General features: G+C 43.2%; 1 protein-coding gene across 1 annotated transcript in view; it reads right to left on the minus strand.

The window, feature by feature from the left end:
• The window catches only part of pdia5 (protein disulfide isomerase family A, member 5), a 196,049-nt gene that overhangs the window by 128,222 nt on the left and 43,506 nt on the right, over positions 1-24,321 (minus strand). The window lies entirely within an intron of this gene.

The raw sequence follows: 24,321 nt of genomic DNA on the forward strand, positions 1-24,321 counted from the left end.
GATACTTTACGGACAGACCTCGTAATGTGCCAATTCTCGACTTTAAAAGAGAGCAAGAAAAAGCTGTACAATTGTATACACTGAGAGAAGAGACAGCATTTCTGCTGGACATCAAAGGCTGGGTGCAAGCAGAAATTTAAAAGACTCAATAATTGGGTCCGCCATTGCCAAGAACAACATGAGGTCAAATAGACCCATAGTGTACTTCTGCAGACTCTGGCACCCACCTTATCAGTGTGAGAACAGTCTTTGGTTATTATGTGTTAAATTATCATTGTGTCCTGGTTACACACCTTTCTCCCTTTGTTTAAAAAAAATCAATTTATATTTTAATAAACAGACTCTTGAACTGAAAGTATTATACAAATAAAGTTATTATTATTGCTATTATTATTATTATAATTATAGAGCTGGAACTCAGGCACTTGGGGTGCACAAGCCAGTTGATTGTGAGTGGCAGAGTCAAGCCCAGATAAACTAATAGCACTGCATCATGAAGGGAGTCCCGTGGAAGACTAGTCAAATAAAAAAATGCAGATGACAAATTTCCATGCTGGATCGGTCAAGATTTGGGTTCACAACAGCTCCCACTAGTACTGTTGCCCAGAAGGGTTCTGGTAGAAACTGGGCAAAGAAGAAGCAGCACAGAGCATGTGTGCAGGCAGCACAAGAGGAGGAAAGTTTGTAGTATGCAAGTGAGAGTCGGAACTTTAAATGACGGCAGAATGACTAGTAAATGGAGAGAGCTCACAGATGTGATGGAGAGAAGAAAGGTACATGTACTGTGTCCACAAGAGACTAGGTGAAGAGAAGTAAGGCCAGGAGCATCAGAGGTGGGCTCACACTGCTGTGTCATGGTGTGGATGGGAGGAGAAATGGTGTTTAACTCATTCTGCAGGAAGAGTATATTAAGTGTGTTGGGGCGAAGCAAGTTACTGACAGCATGATGAGTGTGAAGTTAGAAATTGAAGGGGTGATGATGAATATGCCCCACAGTTAGGTTGTGAGATGGAGGAGAAAGATTTCTGAAATGAGTTGAATGAGGCGGTAGAGAGTGTGTACCCGAGGAATAAAGAGTGGCAATTGCTGCAGATACCAACATGCATGTTGGTGAACAGAACAGAGATAATGAGGAGTTTAAGGTAAGCTATGGTATTATGGAGAGGTATATGGAAGGACAGATGGTGGTGGATTTTGCCAAAATGAAATAGCTAGGACAAATGCTTACCCTATTTGACCCGAATATAAGACATGCCTGATTATAAGACACCCCTCCTTTTCATGGTCATTTGAGCAAAATTATTTTTTGAAACCACAACCTTTTTAAAAAAAAAGAAAGAAAGAAAATGCTTTTATTTGAATATAATGCTAAAACAAAGCACATTCAGTTTATTATACAGTGGAGCAATAAACAGTGTGAAGTGGCCTATCTTGGCTCTTCAGATCATCATGTTACTCAAACAATTACCATCAAGTGGAAATTTCTGCACATGCAGGAATAGATAGATAAATCTACAAAATCCACAGATCCCATCTATTTCATGACCATTACAGAAGAAGACACACAGTCCCACTTCTGGATGGACCCGCATCTTGGACAGAGAGAGAAAAAAAAAAAACAGGATCAAGCGGCAGAAAGACAACAAATAAGGTATAATTTGTCAGCATTAAGCAACAAGAAAAACAGAAGAAATACTAAGGTGATCGCCAGCCACTGGCCCTAGGCTTCACTAAAAGACCCAAACTTTAGATAAAGTTGAGGCCACAGGGGAGTCACAAATTATCCTAAACAAAATTTGACATAGGTGCCAAAACTTTAACATTTATCATTAACTTATTAATGTGGCATCAACTCCATTATGCCATAGTCCACTGAAATCCTTTCCAAATTAATTCATCATGAAAAGTGGATGAAGCACCTCTTTGGCATATAACCATTCTCCAAAAACACAAATCCAAATTCATGATGTTCTTGTTTGTATTTCACATTTCCTGTTTTGTATTGGACCTCTGGGCTAAAGCAGGGCAACACAGTCATTTGCTCTCTTGTTGTATGAGATCACTGGTGAATCCCAGTTGGCCAACACTCAGGCCCCACTTGTTTGTTCAAAGTGTGTCATTTTGGTTTTCATGTCCCTTCCTTGGCAGAGCTGACAGTTCTCATGCTGTGGTATACACCTTGCTGTGGTACTCTCCCTCTCTATCCACTGTGAGCTCTCAAGTGGAAGTTTAATTTTGGAGCCAGGCCATTTGAGATGAGGCAGAAATATGACAAATTGCACAATACTTCACAACAAAGGATGGCTTTGGATCCCTGTGTCCTGTGGCGTCAAACCCAGCTGGGTCCATCTCCCCCGGCAGGAACATGGGCCCAGGATGAATCTATGATTCCTTGTTCAAACAGCCAAATAGAGAAACTGAGTCAAAAAGCAAACAGCAAAAGCAAACATGTACTCTCTATCATGTCTGGAAAGTAAAAAGGAAAGTAGCACTTCTAACAACTGCTTCAGATTCTTTGAGCTCACATCCTTTCTATTTTGTTTCTGGACAAGCTAGGGAGATAATGTGCATGCTGCAGAGGAGGGTTACTGCTTCCCTTGCAGTTTCCTGCTTTTTGATACCTTTTTTCCTCTGTGGCAGAGACGCCTGTTCATGTAGTTGACAGGAAGGGGCAAAATGAAGGGGGAAAAAAAAATGCAGAACTGAATGTGAGGAAAGGCAGAAGGAACATGTCAAAGTCAGCTCTCCAGGGAGCAAAGCAAGTTGTGCTGAGAGAAAACCATTGTTACAAGTGTCTTGAGATTATCGTACATAGTCTTAAAGTAGTCTTAAACAGTTCCACATTGTGGGCTGTAGATACATATAGAGATGGATGATAGACAAGTTCTGCCCTTCAGGGGGGAAATATGTGAAGTGTATAAATACAGACTCCTTGAAACTGATAAATCAATCAGAAAATACTTAGAAAACACATGGCATTTTCTCAGGCAGTCAAACAACTAGTTCTCAAAAAGGACAACTGTCCTTTTAGAAGTCAAGTCCTGTGCAGGCCCTAAGACCCATCAGGCAAGTACTTCTTCCCAAATACCGTAGCATGAAGCAAATGAGTGTCTATGACTTCTGGATGTGAACTAAATGGACTGCATTTATATGGCACTTTTTCAATCTGAATCAGAAACTCAAAGCACTTTGCATTGATGCCTCACATTCACCCATTCCCATTCCCCTCTCTCTCTCTCTCTCTCTCTCTCTCTCTCTCTCTCCTCTCTCTCTCTCTCTCTCTCTCTCTCTCTCTCTCTCTCTCTCTCTCTCTCTCTCTCTCTCTCTCTCTCTCTCTCTCTCTCCTCTCTCTCTCTCTCTCTCTCTCTCTCTCTCTCTCTCTCTCTCTCTCTCTCTCTCTCTCTCTCTCTCTCTCTCTCTCTCTCTCTCTCTCTCTCTCTCTCTCTCTCTCTCTCTCTCTCTCTCTCTCTCTCTCTCTCTCTCACACACACACACACACACACACACACACACGTCAGGGTACTGATCAACTGAACATTTGGAAGCAACGAGGGGACTAAAGACCTTGTCCGAGGACCCTTTCTGGTCTGGCGGGGGGTTTGAATTGAGTATCCTCTGGTCTCAAGCCCACAACATAACCACTAGGCCATCACCTCCCACAAATGACCCCTATGACACAGGCTACCTCCCCAGCCCAGTTATAGCTGGCTGCCTGAGCCAATGCAGGTAGTCCCTTGTCCAAGGAATACAGAAAGGCAGCCGGAAACACAGACCTAGAACTGAATCCAGGTCTAAACACTAGAAATCCAACTCTTATCACACAGACCAACCTCCTCATCCTTACAATAGCCAAAAAAATGAATAAAGGGAATCTCCCTTGTCTGTGTAAAGATGCATTATGAAACAAGATCTCAGAGACAACATCATGTACAATATGGTCATTTGAAAGTAGGAGAATGTGCATGGAGACAAAGATAGATTGCACAATGTTTTGCAGTGCAGAGGACAATTTTTTTGTCTTCCCATCCACACCTTCATCACCTTCACCACAGTCCAGCACTGTCCATATGAACAAATCAAGCAACTTGGACAACTGCAGCACTCTGGGCAAAGGAAATCATGATGTAGTTACATCCAAATATACACCACTATAGGGATGGGTACTGAAAACTAGAATTAAACAGGACCTTAAGCTAAATTATTAGAGACTGAAGTACCGACAAGTTCGATCAATAACGGTACTGCTTTTGGTACTAAAAAATAAACTGACACATTTTTGCTCTGCAGAATACAGTGCCTCTCCGGGAATAATCAACTTATCGTGGTGGAGAGGTTTGTGTGCCGCTATGAACCAGCTATGTGCTGTCTGGAGCTGTTGTGCTCCTGATAGGGTCTCTCATAGCAAATTGGTTTCAGGTGACAGGCCAGACTAAGAATGGTTCATAAGACACCATGACAGAATGAGGCAGAGAAAATGTGACCTGCCCTGGAGGAAGCCCGGGGCCCCCGTCTGGAGCCAGGTCCGGATGGAGGGCCCATCAGCGAGCGCCTGGTGGCTGGGCTTGCCACTGAGCCCAGTCGGGCACATCCCGAAAAGGCAATGTGGACTTTCCATCTCCACCCTGTGAGCTCATCACCGAGAGGGGGAACCGCTGGTGTCAGGTGCACTATCCCATTGGGGGCAGTGAAAGTGGAGGGCCTCGGCAGACCAGACCCAGGTGACAGGGGCGGGAGGTGGAGCGATACCTGTTAGATCCGGTGGGCTTCGCCTCCACGCACAGGCTCAGCTCCGGAACCACTCTCCTTGATAGGGGTTGGACCTTATTCTTCTCTGGAGTTGCCCAGGATGTGAGGTGCCAGGTGGGTGTGGGGATACTCACGGGTCCCCGGCTGAGCACCACTACATTGGAGTTTACCCCAGTAGATGAGAGAGTCGCCTCCCTGCACCTTTGGGTGGCGGCAGGTAAAATTCTGACTGTTTGTGCATATGCACCGAACAGCAGTTTGGAGTATTCAGCCTTCCTGGAGTCCCTGAATGGAGTCTGGTATGGGGCCCCAGTGAAGGACTTCATTGTAGTACCATATTACCCCATTAGAGCGCTTCGCTCTCAGACTGCAGGCTTACTCGTAGTTCCTAGGGTTTGCAAGAGTAGAATGGGAGGCAGAGCCTTCAGCTTTCAGGCTCCTCTCCTGTGGAACCAGCTCCCAATTCAGATCAGGGAGACAGATACCCTCTCTACTTTTAAGATTAGGCTTAAAACTTTCCTTTTTGCTAAGGCTTATAGTTAGGGCTGGATCAGGTGACCCTGGACCATCCCTTGGTTATGCTGGTTTAGACGTAAACTGTGGGGGGGTTCCCATGATGCACTGTTTCTTTCTCTTTTTGCTTTGTATGCATCACTCTGCATTTAATCATTAGTGATCGATCTCTGCCCCCCTCCACAGCATGTCTTTTTCCTGGTTCTCTCCCTCAGCCCCAACCAGTCTCAGCAGAAGACTGCCCCTCCCTGAGCCTGGTTCTGCTGGAGGTTTCTTCCTGTTAAAGGGGAGTTTTTCCTTCCCACTGTAGCCAAGTGCTTGCTCACAGGGGGTCGTTTTGACCGTTGGGGTTTTTCATAATTATTGTATGGCCTTGCCTTACAATATAGAGCGCCTTGGGGCAACTGTCTGTTGTGATCTGGCGCTATATAAAAAAAAAGTTGATTGATTGATTGATTGATTGTTCTACTAGGGGACGTGAACACATGTGGGCAATAACAGAGACACCTAGAGAGGCATGACAGGGGGAACGGCCTCCCCAATCTAAACCCGAATGGTTGTTTGTTACTGGACTTCTGTGCTAGTCATGGACTGTCCATAACGAACACCTTGTTCGAACATAAGGATGCTCATAAGTGTACATGTTACCAGAGCACCCTAGGCCGAAGATCGATGATTGATTTTGTGGTCGTATCATCTGATCTGAGGCCACATATTGTGGACACTTGGATGAAGAAAGGGGCAGAGCTGTCAACTGATCATCATCTGCTGGTGAATTGGATTAGAGGGTGGGGGAGGACTTTGGACTGACCTGGTAAGCCCAAACAGATAGTGCAGGTGAACTGGAAATGTCTGGAGGAGCCCACTGTCTGACAGACTTCAACTCACACCTCCGGCGGAGTTTTCCTAGCATCACTGTGGAAGTTGGGGGCACTGAACCAGAATGGGCAATGTTCAAAGCTTCCATTGCTGAAGGTGCAGCGGGGAGCTGTGGTCTGAAGGTCTTAGGCGCCTCAAGGGGCGGCAACCCTTGAACACCGTGGTGGACACCGGTGGTCAGGGAAGCTGTCTGACTGAAGAAGAAGCCCTTGCGGAATATGTTAAGTTGGAGGACTCCGCAGGCAGTTGCAAGGTACCGACTGATCTGCGAGGCAGCAACCTCTGCTGTGGGGGAGGCAAAGCAGCGTGTGTGGGAGTTCGGAGCAACAATGGAGAAGGACTTTCAGTCGGTACAGAGGTGCTTCTGGCAGACTGTGAGGTACCTCAGGAGAGGAAAACGGGAAACCATCCAGGCTGTCTACAGTAAGGATGGGACTTTGTTGACCTCAACTGAGGATGTAATCTGGCGCTGGAAGGAACACTTTGAGGAACTCTTGCATCAGACCGGACCGGAGCGCCCTCTATAGTAGGGGCAGATCTGGAAGCTGATGGAGGATTTTCATCAATTTCCCTGGTGGAAGTCACTGAGGTAGTCAAACAACTCCACAGTGGCAAGGCCCCAGGGGTTGATGAGATCTGTCCAGAAATGCTGAAGGCTCCGGGTGTGGAGGGACTGTCTTGGATGAGGCGTCTCTTCAACATAGCATTGAGGTCTGGGACAGTACCTAGGGAGTGGCAAACTGGGGTGGTGGTCCCCATATTTAAAAAGGGGGACCAGAGAGTGTGTACCAATTACAGGGCCATCACACTACTTAGCCTCCCTGGTAAAGTCTACTCCAGGGTGCTGGAAAGGAGGGTTCGGCCGGGAGTTGAACGTCTGGTTGAAGAGGAACCATGCGGCTTCCGTCCTGGTCGTGGAACAACAGACCAGCTCTTGGAGGGTGCCTGGGAATATGCCCATCCAGTCTAAACATGTTTTATGGACTTGAAGAAGGCGTATAATCAGGTACCCCGGGAGATACTGTGGGAGGTGCTGCGAGAGTATGGAGTGAGGGGTTCACTTCTCAGGGCCGTCCAATCTCTGTACACGCAAAGCGGGAGCTGTGTTCAGGTGCTCAGCAGTAAATCAGACTCATTTCCGGTGGGGGTTGGCTTCCGCCAGGGCTGCGCCTTGTCACCAATCTCGTCTGTGATATTCATGGATAAGATATCGAGGTGTAGTCGGGGGGAGGAACGTTTTCATTTTGGTGGGCTCAGGGTCTCATCACTGCTTTTTGCAGATGATGTGGTCCTGATGGCCTCATCAGCCTGTGACCTCCAACATTCACTGGATCGGTTCGCAGCTGAGTGTGAAGCGGCTGGGATGAGGATCAGCACCTCTAAATCTGAAGCCATGTTTCTCAACAGGAAACCGATGGACTGCCTACTCCGGGTAGGGAATGTGGTCTTGCCCCAAGTGAAGGAGTTCAAGTACCTCTAACAACTGCTTTTCAATTCACATCTTGTTCACGAGTGAGGGGACAATGGAGCATGAGATTGGCTGGCGAATCGGCACAGAAGGGGCGATATTGCATTCGCTCTGCCATACTGTTGTGATGAAAAGGGAGCTAAGCCAAAAGGCGAAGCTCTCGATCTTCTGGTCTACTGGTACTGGTCCTACACTCACCTATGGCCACCTATGGTCATGAGGGTTGGGTCATGACCGTAACCAAAACTAGAAGCGGCCGAAATGGGCTTTCTTCGGAGGGTGGCTGGTGTCTCCATTAGAAATAGTGTGAGACGCTCGGTCATCTGTGGTGAGCTTGGAGCAGAGCTGCTGCTCCTTCGCGCTGAAAGGAGCCAGCTGAGGTGGTTCAGACATCTGGGAAGGATGCCCCCTGGGCACCTCCCTGGGGAAGTGTTCCAGGCACATCCATCTGGGAGGACACCCCGGGTAAGACCCAGGACTAGGTGAATAGATTATATCTTCACACTGGCTTGAGAACGCCTCAGGATCCACCAGTCAGGGGTGGTCAATGTGGGCCTGGGAAAGGGAAGCCTGGGGTCCCCTGCTGGAGCTGTTGCCCCCGCGACCCGATCCCAGATAAGTGGCTGAAGATGAGTGAGTGATAAGAATACAGCACCCCCTCTCCCACCCCCCACTCTCACCCTCCCCTCTTCCGCCACTCCAATGCAGAACAGTACTCCTGCATGCGCACAAAACCCACTGCTGTCCACTTCAATTAAGTTCCAAGTAAGCTCAAACTTTAACAGTAGGACTGTCATTGCCATCTAATTTTGTTTATATAGATATAATCTGTTGATATAGAATATCTTCCATGTATTCACTATAATCCAACATACTTTTGGGCCATTCTGAATGTTATTCTTTGTTCACAGTTATTTCCTATTAAATTCGAACACTTTCCTTGTTCATTTTTGCAACTGTTACATTGTACAATGTAATAGCATAACAGTTTTTAACATCATCATTACTGTTGTCCAGGGTGGCTTTCAGCAAAGACATTTAGAGTTTGCAGATGATGTTGTAGGTAGCAGTACTGTTCCTTTATGTATGTAAAAGAAGTAAAAACTTTTCAAGACAAAACATGAACAAATAAGTTATGACAAGGTTTATCTTAACATTTTTTTTTTATGTTGTTGGATTCCATGGTGAAGCAGTTTCTCTATTTTTTGTTCATTTATTCATTTATTTTTTAATCACAAATACCCAAAAGTAGCTGTTATTTATACATAAAGAAGACTTTGTTCACTGCATGAAATGCAATGATAAGCATGAGCAGACAGTCCACTGGAGGATGACAAAAATGCTGCTGGTGTGTTTGGCTGAGTGATCACAGGAGGAAAGTCTGGCGAACCCCAACCTCCTGCAGGTGCCTAACATGCTATGGGGTCAGCAGTGCAGCGCAGCCCCGAGTGCAGGGACAAGAGGTGCCTGAATGGGCACCGTGTGTGGAACATCATCAGGATGAACAACAAGGCTATATAAATCATTGTATAAGTGTATTGATATGCGGGAATTAATGCAAGAAAAAAAAAAACCTGACTGAATTTATTTATTTATTTTAATGCCCAAGCTATTCACCATCTACCTTTTTACAGAAACCCGATCACATCCTCGGATTTAAGGTAAACCAAGGTGGAGACAGCAAAGAAAACAATCAGAATCAAAAGAAATCTTTTAAAAGACAAAAGATTAAATAAAAGCTGTTTCTTTTTCATGGTTGAAAAAGGATGAACAACAAAAAAAAAAAATAATAATAACAATAATTAAAAAAAAAAAAATAGTACGTTTTCTGTTTAAGTGTCTCCACAAGTGCTGCTGGCTGCTCTGCTCGCTGGCTACGACATGTGGAATGGATTTCCTGAATGGAGGGGTGTCTCAATGAGACGAGGTGTAATGAGACACACCTCCATTAAGCAAGTCCACAGTTTACAGCCAGCTAGCAGGCAAGCACTGTGGAGCACTGTGGCTGACCAACTTTTCATCACAACATGTCCGCTGTGTGGAAATATTTTACACTAGAAATACCGCAAAGCAAGACAGCAATATGCAATGTTTGCAAGCCATCGTACAGAGAGGCAGAAGCTCCGTCGCGACCAACAATACAGCAAACTTAAAAAAAACATTTGAAAAAGCACCACATTAATGAGCACAAGGATTTTTTAGCGAGTTGCACAAAGACGAAAGGAGCCGGCAGGAAACACGTCTGGAGTCATTCCAAAAATGAGGAAAACTTCGACCAGACAATGTGAAAGCTAAAAGGATTACTAAGAAGTTGCTCAAGTTCAACGTACTCAATGACCAAACGTTATCACTTGTCCATAACGAAGGATTTCAAAGCCTGTTGAACACTTGCAGCCAAGACATAGTGTCCTGCAAAAGTATTGGAACACATTTTAGTTTGTTTATGTCATTTCAAATAGAAAAAATATAACAAATAAAAAATTAAAACATGATCTTCCTTAAACTCAAACTGAAAGCAAGCCTCTAAAACTCGATGTAAATTAATTAAAAATATAAAAGCCAAGATGATGGGTTGCATAAGTAATGGAACGCTTTGGTATAATACCTGTAAATAATCCGTTTTATTGCCAGTTTTCTTCAGACAAGTCAGGGGATGTATACATGAACATTTCCAAGTCAGTGAATATGTCTTGGACTTTATTTAGAATAGAATAGAATAAAATCGAAAAGATGTTAAAAGGACTGCATTTATATAGCACTTTTCCATTTGCATCAGACACTCATAGCGCTTTACAATAATGCCTCACATTCACCCCAATGCTACCACAAGGACCTTGCCTAAGCCCCCTTAGTGAATGTCCGATCAGGCTGGGATTTTAAAGATGGATCCCCTGGTCTCAAGCCCAACACTTAACCACTAAACTATCACCTCCCTAGAACACAACAGAATAGAATAGTCTACATTGTCATTGTATGGGGAGGTAACAATGAAATTGGGGTGCTCCCGCAGAGCTACTGTACACCACAAAAGAAGCAAGACATCTTATACATCACAAAAAAAAAAAAAAAAGTTTAAATATGGAATGCTCCAGGTTCAAACCCCACCCGCCATATTCTCCACATATACATACATGTACACACATATATATATGTATATATACATACATACAAGGTCTGTCAATAATGTATCATACCTTTTTATTTTTTTCAAAAACTATATGGATTTCATTCATATGTTTTTAAGTCAGACAAGCTTGAACCCTCGTGCGCATGCGTGAGTTTTTCCACGCCTGTCAGTGACGTCATTCGCCTGTGAGCACGCCTTGTGGAAGGAGTGGTCCCGCCTCCTCTGCGGATTTTCAGTGTCAGGAAATGGCGGAATGATTTGGGCTTTTTTTCCATCAGAATTTTTTCAGAAGCTGTTAGAGAGTGGCACCTGGAAACCATTTGAAAAATTTATCTGGCTTTCGGTGAAAATTTTACGGGCTTCACAGAGAATAAGGAGTGTTACTACAGGTTTAAGGACGGCTTTAAGGACGCTCGGCGCGCCGCGCTCCGAGCTGCGACGACGAGGCAGAAAACGCCAGATCATTTCTAAGCTGATGGCTCTGTGGATACAAGACCGTCGTGTGCACTTTCTCTGGTTATCACAAGAGCTGGACATCAGCCATTTTCTGGCAGATTTCACTTTTAACAAGAGATTTTGTCATGAAAAGCCGCGCGGAGGCTTCGTGCGTAACGACCGATTCGCTGACAAAATCTCTTGTTAAAAGTGAAATCTGCTGGAAAATGGCTGATGTCCAGTTCTTATGATAACCAGAGAAAGTGCACACTACGGTCTTGTATCCACAGAGCCATCAGCTTAGAAATGATCTGATGTTTTCTGCCTCGTCGTCGCAGCTCGGAGCGCGGCGTGCCATGCGCCATTGTGGGCCGTCCTTAAAGCTGTAGTAACAGTCCCTGATCTGTGTGAAGCCCGAAAAATTTTCACCGAAAAACAACCGAATCTTCGAAATGGTTTCCAGCTGGTTGTCTGGCAGAGCTCCTGAAAAAAATTTCATGGAACAAAGCGGCAGTAGCTCAGCTGTTTGCCGAGAATGAAAATCCGACGAGGGGGTGGGACCACTCCTTCCACAAGGCGTGCTCACAAGCGAATGACGTCACCGACAGGCGTGGAAAAACTCACGCATGCGCACGAGGGTTCAAGCTTGTCTGACGTAAAAACATATGAATGAAATCCATATAGTTTTTGAAAAAAATAAAAAGGTATGATACTTTATTGACAGACCTCATATATACATACACATACATACACACATATATATATACATACACACATACATACACATAGATCCCCGTAGAGACGGTGCCTGCTCCCAGACCACCAATAACCAGCAAAAATCTATTTAAGCATAAAAATTCAAAAAGAAAAAATAACATAGCACCTTCAATTGCACCACAGACTAAAACAGTTAAATGTGGTCTATTAAACATTAGGTCTCTCTCTTCTAAGTCCCTGATAGTAAATGATATAATAATTGATCAACATATTGATTTATTCTGCCTTACAGAAACATGGTTACAGCAGGATGAATATGTTAGTTTAAATGAGTCAACACCCCCGAGTCACACTAACTGTCAAAATGCTCGAAGCACGGGCCGAGGGGCAAGATTAGCAGCAATCTTCCATTCCAGCTTATTAATTAATCAAAGACCCAGACAGAGCTTTAATTCATTTGAAAGCTTGACTCTTAGTCTTGTCCATCCAAACTGGAAGTCCAAAAACCAGTTTTATTTGTTGTTATCTATCGTCCACCTGGTCATTACTGTGAGTTTCTCTGTGAATTTTCAGACCTTTTGTCTGACTTAGTGCTTAGCTCAGATAAGATAATTATAGTGGGCGATTTTAACATCCACATAGATGCTGAGAATGACACCCTCAACACTGCATTTAATCTATTATTAGACTCAGTTGGCTTTGCTCAAAATGTAAATGAGTCCACCCACCACTTTAATCATACTTTAGCTCTTGCGCTGACATATGGCATAGAAATTGAAGACTTAACAGTATTCCCTGAAAACCCCTTTTTGTCTGATCATTTCTTAATAACATTTACATTTACTTTAATGGACAACCCAGCAGTGGAGAATAAGTTTCATTACAGTAGAAGTCTTTCTGAAAGCGCTGTAACTAGGTTTAAGGATATGATTCCTTCTTTATGTTCTTCAATGAAATATACCAACACAGTGCAGAGTAGCTACCTAAACTCTGTGAGTGAGATAGATTATCTCGTCAATAGCTTTACATCCTCATTGAGCACAACTTTGGATGCTGTAGCTCCTCTGAAAAAGAGAGCCTTAAATCAGAAGTGCATGACTCCATGGTATAACTCACAAACTCGCAGCTTAAAGCAGATAACCCATAGATTGGAGAGGAAATGGCATCTCACTAATTTGGAAGATCTTCATTTAGCCTGGAAAAAGAGTCTGTTGCTCTATAAAAAAAAAGCCCTCCATAAAGCTAGGACATCTTACTATTCATCACTAACTGAAGAAAGTAAGAACAACCCCAGGTTTCTTTTCAGCACTGTAGCCAGGCTGACAAAGAGTCAGAGCTCTATTGAGCCGAGTATTCCTTTAACTTTAACTAGTAAGGACTTCATGACTTTCTTTGCAAATAAAATTTTAACTATTAGAGAAAAAAATTATTCATAACCATCCCAAAGACATGTCTTTATGTTCGACTGCTTTCAGTAATGCTGGTATTTGGTTAGACTCTTTCTCTCCGATTGTACTGTCTGAGTTACTTTCATTAGTCACTTCCTCCAAACCATCAACATGCCTATTAGACCCCATTCCTACCAGGCTGCTCAAGGAAGCCCGACCGTTAATTAATGCTTCGATCTTAAATATGATCAATCTATCTTTATTAGTTGGCTATGTACCACAGGCTTTTAAGGTGGCAGTAATTAAACCATTACTTAGAAAGCCATCACTTGACCCAGCTATCTTAGCTAATTATAGGCCAATCTCCTACCTTTCTTTTCTCTCAAAAATTCTTGAAAGGGTAGTTATAAAACAGCTAACTGATCATCTGCACAGGAATGGTCTATTTGAAGAGTTTCAGAATTCATCACAGTACAGAAACAGCATTAGTGAAGGTTACAAATGATCTTCTTATGGCCTCAGACAGTGAACTCATCTCTGTGCTCGTCCTGTTAGACCTCAGTGCAGCTTTTGATACTGTTGACCATAAAATTTTATTACAGAGATTAGAGCATGCCATAGATATTAAAGGCACTGCGCTGCAGTGGTTTGAATCATATTAATCTAATAGATTACAATTTGTTCATGTAAATGGGGAGTCTTCTTCACGGACTAAGGTTAATTATGGAGTTCCACAAGGTTCTGTGCTAGGACCAATTTTATTCACTTTATACATGCTTCCCTTAGGCAGTATTATTAGAAACCATTGCTTAAATTTTCATTGTTACGCAGCCGATACCCAGCTTTATCTATCCATGAAGCCAGAGGACACACATCAATTAGTTAAACTGCAGGAATGTCTTTCAGACATAAAGACATGGATGACCTCTAATTTCCTGCTTTTAAATTCAGATAAAACTGAAGTTATTGTACTTGGCCCCACAAATCTTAGAAACATGGTGTCTAACCAGATCCTTACTCTGGATGGCATTACCCTGACCTCCAGTAATACTGTGAGAAATCTTGGAGTCATTTTTGATCATGTCCTTTAATGCCCATATTAAGCAAATATGTAGGACTGCTTTTTGGCATTTGCGCAATATCTCTAAAATTAGAAAGGTCTTGTCTCAGAGTGATGCTGAAAAACTAATTCATGCCTTTATTTCTTCTAGGCTGGGCTATTGTAATTCATTATTATCAGGTTGTCCTAAAAGTTCCCTGAAAAGCCTTCAGTTAATTCAAAATGCTGCAGCTAGAGTACTGACAGGGACTAGAAGGAGAGAGCATATTTCACCCATATTGGCTTCTCTTCATTAGCTCCCTGTTAATGTCAAAATAGAATTTAAAATTCTTCTTCTTACTTATAAGGTTTTGAATAATCAGGTCCCATCTTATCTTAGGGACCTCATAGTACCATATCACACCAATAGAGAGCTTCGCTCTCAGACTGCAGGCATACTTGTAGTTCCTAGGGTTTGTAAGAGTAGAATGGGAGGCAGAGCCTTCAGCTTTCAGGTTCCTCTCCTGTGGAACCAGCTGCCAATTCAGATCAGGGAGACAGACACCCTCTCTACTTTTAAGATTAAGCTTAAAACTTTCCTTTTTGAAAAAGATTATAGTTAGGGCTGGATCAGGTGACCCTGAACCATCCCTTAGTTATGCTGCTATAGACTTAGTCTGCTGGGGGGTTTCCCATGATGCACCCAGTGTTTCTTCTTATTCACCTCTTTTTGCTCTGTATGCACCACTCTGCTTTTAATCATTGGTGATTGATCTCTGCTCTCTTCCACAGCATGTCTTTTTCCTGATTCTCTCCCCTCAGCCCCAACCAGTCCCAGCAGAAGACTGCCCCTCCCTGAGCCTGGTTCTGCTGGAGGTTTCTTCCTGTTAAAAGGAAGCTTTCCTTCCCACTGTCGCCAAGTGCTTGCTCATAAGGGGTCGTTTTGACCGTTGGGCTTTTTCTGTAATTATTGTATGGCTTTTGCCTTACAATATAAAGCGCCTTGGGGCGACTGTTTGTTGTGATTTGGCGATATATACATAAAATTGACTTGATATATATATATATATATATATATATATATACATACATACATACATACACACACATACATACATGAATAAAGTACAGTTTAAAATGTTAGTGTAAACAAGAAGTCATCAGAGTGATGTGCACACCAGAGACACTGCATTAGCGTTGTTAGAGAACGTTGCAAATAGTGCGCTCTGACCTGAGCATATATTCAGCGAATGCTAAGATTTACTTGCAAACTGGCGCAAATGACAGTAACTGGCTCATAAGCCGATTTCGTGCACCAAGGCCAGTTTTACTGAAGTTGGATGAAGAACACAGGCGACCCAGAGTGCTATATGGCGAGGAGCCTTGGGCCTCAGCACCTGTGCCCACACAGGTGCTGATCACACTGGGCTTCCTGGCAACAGGGGCATTCTGGCAGGAGCTGGCAGACTGGTGAGGAGTGTGCCAGTAAACCCTGAGCTGAGCCATGCCAGCTATGTGGAATGCAATCATCCAAATGTCATCCAGGTACATCACATTACAACATGAGCTGGTTTCCCAAATGTAATCGGAGCTATTAACTGCACACATATTGCTATAAAGGTGCCTCACATGATGGATTTGTGAAGAGGAAACATTTTGATTCAATCAATGTTCAAATCATATGTGATCAAGCTGAAGGCTGGCACAATCTGCAATGGATGGCTGCTTGGTTAAATAGTTTATTAATGTACACTCAACAAAAATATAAACGCAACACTTTTGGTTTTGCTCCCATTTTGTATCAGATCAATCAATCAATCAATTTTTTTATATAGCGCCAAATCACAACAAACAGTTGCCCCAAGGCGCTTTATATTGTAAGGCAAGGCCATACAATAATTATGTAAAACCCCAACGGTCAAAAACGACCCCCTGTGAGCAAGCACTTGGCTACAGTGGGAAGGAAAAACTCCCTTTTAACAGGAAGAAACCTCCAGCAGAACCAGGCCCAGGGAGGGGCAGTCCTCTGCTGGGACTGGTTGGGGCTGAGGGAGAGAACCAGGAAAAAGACATGCTGTGGAGGGGAGCAGAGATCAATCACTAATGATTAAATGCAGAGTGGTGCATACAGAGCAAAAAGAGAAAGAAACAGTGCATCATGGGAACCCCCCAGCAGTCTACGTCTATAGCAGCATAACTAAGGGATGGTTCAGGGTCACCTGATCCAGCCCTAACTATAAGCTTTAGCAAAAAGGAAAGTTTTAAGCCTAATCTTTAAAGTAGAGAGGGTGTCTGTCTCCCTGATCTGAATTGGGAGCTGGTTCCACAGGAGAGGAGCCTGAAAGCTGAAGGCTCTGCCTCCCATTCTACTCTTACAAACCCTAGGAACTACAAGTAAGCCTGCAGTCTGAGAGCGAAGCGCTCCATTGGGGTGATATGGTACTACGAGGTCCCTAAGATAAGATGGGACCTGATTATTCAAAACCTTATAAGTAAGAAGAAGAATTTTAAATTCTATTCTAGAATTAACAGGAAGCCAATGAAGAGAGGCCAATATGGGTGAGATATGCTCTCTCCTTCTAGTCCCCGTCAGTACTCTAGCTGCAGCATTTTGAATTAACTGAAGGCTTTTTAGGGAACTTTTAGGACAACCTGATAATAATGAATTACAATAGTCCAGCCTAGAGGAAATAAATGCATGAATTAGTTTTTCAGCATCACTCTGAGACAAGACCTTTCTGATTTTAGAGATATTGCGTAAATGCAAAAAAGCAGTCCTACATATTTGTTTAATATGCGCTTTGAATGACATATCCTGATCAAAAATGACTCCAAGATTTCTCACAGTATTACTAGAGGTCAGGGTAATGCCATCCACAGTAAGGATCTGGTTAGACACCATGTTTCTAAGATTTGTGGGGCCAAGTACAATAACTTCAGTTTTATCTGAGTTTAAAAGCAGGAAATTAGAGGTCATCCATGTCTTTATGTCTGTAAGACAATCCTGCAGTTTAGCTAATTGCTGTGTGTCCTCTGGCTTCATGGATAGATAAAGCTGGGTATCATCTGCGTAACAATGAAAATTTAAGCAATACCGTCTAATAATACTGCCTAAGGGAAGCATGTATAAAGTGAATAAAATTGGTCCAAGCACAGAACCTTCTGGAACTCCATAATTAACTTTAGTCTGTGAAGAAGATTCCCCATTTACATGAACAAATTGTAATCTATTAGACAAATATGATTCAAACCACCGCAGCGCAGTGCCTTTAATACCTATGGCATGCTCTAATCTCTGTAATAAAATTTTATGGTCAACAGTATCAAAAGCAGCACTGAGGTCTAACAGAACAAGCACAGAGATGAGTCCACTGTCCGAGGCCATAAGAAGATCATTTGTAACCTTCACTAATGCTGTTTCTGTACTATGATGAATTCTAAAACCTGACTGAAACTCTTCAAATAGACCATTCCTCTGCAGATGATCAGTTAGCTGTTTTACAACTACCCTTTCAAGAATTTTTGAGAGAAAAGGAAGGTTGGAGATTGGCCTATAATTAGCTAAGATAGCTGGGTCAAGTGACGGCTTTTTAAGTAATGGTTTAGTTACTGCCACCTTAAAAGCCTGTGGTACATAGCCAACTAACAAAGATAGATTGATCATATTTAAGATCGAAGCATTAAATAATGGTAGGGCTTCCTTGAGCAGCCTGGTAGGAATGGGATCTAATAAACATGTTGATGGTTTGGATGAAGTAACTAATGAAAATAACTCAGACAGAACAATCGGAGAGAAAGAGTCTAACCAAATACCGGCATCACTGAAAGCAGCCAAAGATAACGATACGTCTTTGGAATGGTTATGAGTAATTTTTTCTCTAATAGTTAAAATTTTGTTAGCAAAGAAAGTCATGAAGTCATTACTAGTTAAAGTTAATGGAATACTCAGCTCAATAGAGCTCTGACTCTTTGTCAGCCTGGCTACAGTGCTGAAAAGAAACCTGGGGTTGTTCTTATTTTCTTCAATTAGTGATGAGTAGAAAGATGTCCTAGCTTTACGGAGGGCTTTTTTATAGAGCAACAGACTCTTTTTCCAGGCTAAGTGAAGATCTTCTAAGTTAGTGAGACGCCATTTCCTCTCCAACTTACGGGTTATCTGCTTTAAGCTACGAGTTTGTGAGTTATACCACGGAGTCAGGCACTTCTGATTTAAAGCTCTCTTTTTTAGAGGAGCTACAGCATCCAAAGTTGTCTTCAATGAGGATGTAAAACTACTGACGAGATACTCTATCTCACTTACAGAGTTTAGGTAGCTACTCTGCACTGTGTTGGTATATGGCATTAGAGAACTTAAAGAAGGAATCATATCCTTAAACCTAGATACAGTGCTTTCTGAAAGACTTCTAGTGTAATGAAACTTATTCCCCACTGCTGGGTAGTCCATCAGAGTAAATGTAAATGTTATTAAGAAATGATCAGACAGAAGGGAGTTTTCAGGGAATACTGTTAAGTCTTCTATTTCCATACCATAAGTCAGAACAAGATCTAAGATATGATTAAAGTGGTGGGTGGACTCATTTACTTTTTGAGCAAAGCCAATTGAGTCTAATAATAGATTAAATGCAGTGTTGAGGCTGTCATTCTCAGCATCTGTGTGGATGTTAAAATCGCCCACTATAATTATCTTATCTGAGCTAAGCACTAAGTCAGACAAAAGGTCTGAAAATTCACAGAGAAACTCACAGTAACGACCAGGTGGACGATAGATAATAACAAATAAAACTGGTTTTTGGGACTTCCAATTTGGATGGACAAGACTAAGAGTCAAGCTTTCAAATGAATTAAAGCTCTGTCTGGGTTTTTGATTAATTAATAAGCTGGAATGGAAGATTGCTGCTAATCCTCCGCCCCGGCCCGTGCTACGAGCATTCTGACAGTTAGTGTGACTCGGGGGTGTTGACTCATTTAAACTAACATATTCATCCTGCTGTAACCAGGTTTCTGTAAGGCAGAATAAATCAATATGTTGATCAATTATTATATCATTTACCAACAGGGACTTAGAAGAGAGAGACCTAATGTTTAATAGACCACATTTAACTGTTTTAGTCTGTGGTGCAGTTGAAGGTGCTATATTATTTTTTCTTTTTGAATTTTTATGCTTAAATAGATTTTTGCTGGTTATTGGTGGTCTAGGAGCAGGCACCGTCTCTACGGGGATGGGGTAATGAGGGGATGGCAGGGGGAGAGAAGCTGCAGAGAGGTGTGTAAGACTACAACTCTGCTTCCTGGTCCCAACCCTGGATAGTCACGGTTTGGAGGATTTAAGAAAATTGGCCAGATTTCTAGAAATGAGAGCTGCTCCATCCAAAGTGGGATGGATGCCGTCTCTCCTAACAAGACCAGGTTTTCCCCAGAAGCTTTGCCAATTATCTATGAAGCCCACCTCATTTTTTGGACACCACTCAGACAGCCAGCAATTCAAGGAGAACATGCGGCTAAACATGTCACTCCCTGGTCTGATTGGGGAGGGGCCCAGAGAAAACTACAGAGTCCGACATTGTTTTTGCAAAGTTACACACCGATTTAATGTTAATTTTAGTGACCTCCGATTGGCGTAACCGGGTGTCATTACTGCCGACGTGAATTACAATCTTACCAAATTTACGCTTAGCCTTAGCCAGCAGTTTCAAATTTCCTTCAATGTCGCCTGCTCTGGCCCCCGGAAGACAATTGACTATGGTTGCTGGTGTCGCTAACTTCACATTTCGCAAAACAGAGTCGCCAATAACCAGAGTTTGATCCTCGGCGGGTGTGTCGCCGAGTGGGGAAAAACGGTTAGAAATGTGAACGGGTTGGCGGTGTACACGGGGCTTCTGTTTAGGGCTACGCTTCCTCCTCACAGTCACCCAGTCAGCCTGCTTTCCCGGCTGCTCGGGATCTGCCAGGGGGGAACTAACGGCGGCTAAGCTACCTTGGTCCGCACCGACTACAGGGGCCTGGCTAGCTGTAGAATTTTCCACGGTGCGGAGCCGAGTCTCCAATTCGCCCAGCCTGGCCTCCAAAGCTACGAATAAGCTACACTTATTACAAGTACCGTTACTGCTAAAGGAGGCCGAGGAATAACTAAACATTTCACACCCAGAGCAGAAAAGTGCGGGAGAGACAGGAGAAGCCGCCATGCTAAATCGGCTAAGAGCTAGTAGCTACGCTAAGCTAGCGGATTCCTAAAAACACGCAAAGTGAATAATGTGTAAATAATTTAGAGGTGATTCAGCAGAAGGAGTGCTTTAGTTAAGGCACGTAAAGATTACACTGGGAAACAAATCGTAATCTAGATAACTAGATCAATCTAACTGCGCAGATTAAACAGCTAACAGATACAGAAAAACACCGCTGTGCTCCGGAACAGGAAGTGATACAATACCGCAGTGAGAGCCAACCACCAGCAGAGGCAAGTGATACGACAGCGTGTACCAGTGAGATGAACTCAAAGATCTAAAACTTTTTCCACATACACAATATCACCATTTCCCTCAAATATTCTTCACAAACCAGTCTAAATCTGTGATAGTGAGCACTTCTCCTTTGCTGAGATAATCCAACCCACCTCACAGGTGTGCCATATCAAGATGCTGATTAGACACCATGATTAGTGCACAGGTGTGCCTTAGACTGCCCACAATAAAAGGCCACTCTGAAAGGTGCAGTTTTATCACACAGCACAATGCCACAGATGTCGCAAGATTTGAGGGCGCATGCAATTGGCATGCTGACAGCAGGAATGTCAACCAGAGCTGTTGCTCGTGTATTGAATGTTCATTTCTCTACCATAAGCCATCTCCAAAGGCGTTTCAGAGAATTTGGCAGTACATCCAACCAGCCTCACAACCGCAGACCACGTGTAACCCACACCAGCCCAGGACCTCCACATCCAGCATGTTCACCTCCAAGATCGTCTGAGACCAGCCACTCGGACAGCTGCTGAAACAATCGGTTTGCATAACCAAAGAATTTCTGCACAAACTGTCAGAAACCGTCTCAGGGAAGCTCATCTGCATGCTCGTCGTCCTCATCGGGGACTCGACCTGACTCCAGTTCGTCGTCGTAACCGACTTGAGTGGTCAAATGCTCACATTCGCTGGCATTTGGCACGTTGGAGAGGTGTTCTCTTCACGGATGAATCCCGGTTCACACTGTCCAGGGCAGATGGCAGACAGCGTGTGTGGCGTTGTGTGGGTGAGCGGTTTTCTGATGTCAATGTTGTGGATCGAGTGACCCATGGTGGCGGTGGGGTTATGGTATGGGCAGGCGTCTGTTATGGACGAAGAACACAGGTGCATTTTATTGATGGCATTTTGAATGCACAGAGATACCGTGACGAGATCCTGAGGCCCATTGCTGTGCCATACATCCAAGAACATCACCTCATGTTGCAGCAGGATAATGCACGGCCCCATGTTGCAAGGATCTGTACACAATTCTTGGAAGCTGAAAATGTCCCAGTTCTTGCATGGCCGGCATACTCACCGGACATGTCACCCATTGAGCATGTTTGGGATGCTGTGGACTGGCGTATACGACAGCGTGTAGCAGTTCCTGCCAATATCCAGCAACTTCGCACAGGCCACAATTGACAACCTGATCAACTCTATGCGAAGGAGATGTGTTGCACTGCATGAGGCAAATGGTGGTCACACCAGATACTGACTGGTATCCCCCCCAATAAAACAAAACTGCACCTTTCAGAGTGGCCTTTTATTGTGGACAGTCTATGGCACACCTGTGCACTAATCATGGTGTCTAATCAGCATCTTGGTATGGCACACCTGTGAGGTGGGATGGATTATCTCAGCAAAGGAGAAGTGCTCACTATCACAGATTTAGACTGGTTTGTGAACAATATTTGAGGGAAATGGTGATATTGTGTATGTGGAAAAAGTTTTAGATCTTTGAGTTCATCTCATACAAAATGGGAGCATAACCAAAAGTGTTGCGTTTATATTTTTGTTGAGTGTAATTGTTCCAAACAAAAACCAAGCACGTTCACATTTGGGCATGTGCGCATTCAAAAGTTTTTTGTTATGATTGCTTTCTTTTTCTTGATGGTGAAATTAGAGGACTTAAGAGGCCCCCAACTGTCACCCTATGTTGTGTATTTGTCAATAAACTCGTGTAATGTTGTGAATGTCACACACTGTCAACCACCGCGTACCTTATATATTTTTATGTCAGTGTATATGCTGCTTTGGCCTCAGCATTTACACACATGGATGCACTCATTTCATTTTCGTTTAAGCTGAGTGGAAGAACGGTAACCGAGCCACAGCTTTCATTATTTTTGCGCGCCGCCTCTAAAAGTGCTTACATTTTTATAAACGACAACACAGAGACAATGGTAGAAGTCATCAAACACACAACACTCCACACGAACGGTCCCCCCTAAAAATTGGTCTACCCTGCCTTCATTGCGCATGCGTCATTTGGGACCACAGCAGCACGTCTTAGTCAGACTCACCACACCCAAAGCGATCAAAGGGAATAATGTGATTATTAACCATCAGATGACAAAGTAAAACCTCTTAAATCATTCTAAAGTCAGTTTTAAGCAGACAACGAGGGAATAATCGGTGAGTCGTTACTGGCGCTCTGAAATGACATAAGCACAGCAGAAGCTGCTCTGATCAGTCCACCATCTTTTATTATGAAATAATGCTGAATTTATGTGGAAATGATTGTTGTACAAAAGCTTCAGATAACCGTCACTGACATAGATGACTGGAGTGCTGTTTTAAGCAGAATCAAGCTGATAATTGGTGACTCACTGGTAACTTTCAGAAATGACACTGCTGAGCTCCGAAACGACGCCTGAGCAGTGAAGGCAGGGTGGACTGACTTTTAGGGCGGACCATTCTGTCGACGACAACTGGCAAATAACACAACCAAACTATTAAATACATTTGCATGTTTAAATAGGGACATGGAAAGGGAGGAGCATGGTGTGTGGGCATGTGAGCTGAATTCCACATTCAGTGAGATGTACAAATATGTGTGTGGATACATGCCTATGCATACTTTGATACATCTGGATATTTTGTGCTCACGCCAGTTTCTGGGTTTTGGCGTACGTCATGTTTCAGTAGGAAATCCACGCAAGTCTTTGTACATGAGGCCCCGGGTCTTCTTTAAGCAAATCCTCCTCTATACCCCTTCATCATGAAGCTGTATAACTGAGGATACAAAATATCCTCATATGAAAAGCAACAATTATGATGATGATATAAACGCAGTGCTGCACAGTGGCACGAAGCTCGCTCTATGGTAGATAAAGGTACAAACCAGAAATGGCACAAAAAAATCTGCCCAGTGGGGAAAAAGACACAAACCGGACAACATTGTCGTAAAAAGCCACAAATCAATGATAGACGAAGCCGCAACCCGGAATTGACATGGTGAGATGCTGAAGAGCTTCGCCCATTCATGTCCGTGACATATACATATTATTATTAATAATAATATTAAAACAAACAGAGCTCTGATATCGGAAGAGTATCTGTATCGACAGATATCCAAAATCAGGTATCAGTATTGGATTGGAAGTGAAAAAATGTTGAGTGGTGCATCCCTACATAAGCCCACTAAAAATTTGCAGAAACCATCAGATTTTGTTTTTGGACTTGCTGATTGCTACCCATGTAGCAAATGTCATCTCAAATGCTGCATCAATAGCTGACAAATGGCCTTGTATGCAGTTTTCAAGATGCCCACAATGGTGGCCATATTTGAAATCAGATAATGGGTAAAATAAACGTTGGTGTTCTCATGAGTAGGGACATACACACCAAGTTTCAGTTTCATTCAAGGTCCGTGATTTTGAAGATGATGTTAAAATTGACAACTATAAAAGTGGGTGTGGTCAAATTCCAGGGGTCTTGAAGGTCAAAATTAAAACTATCACAAAACCTGTTGGAAACATTTTTTGGCTTGATGATAGCTACTAATATAGCTC

This window comes from Thalassophryne amazonica, chromosome 14 (assembly GCF_902500255.1).
Source record: "Thalassophryne amazonica chromosome 14, fThaAma1.1, whole genome shotgun sequence".
In the NCBI taxonomy this organism is placed as follows: Eukaryota; Metazoa; Chordata; class Actinopteri; order Batrachoidiformes; family Batrachoididae; genus Thalassophryne; species Thalassophryne amazonica.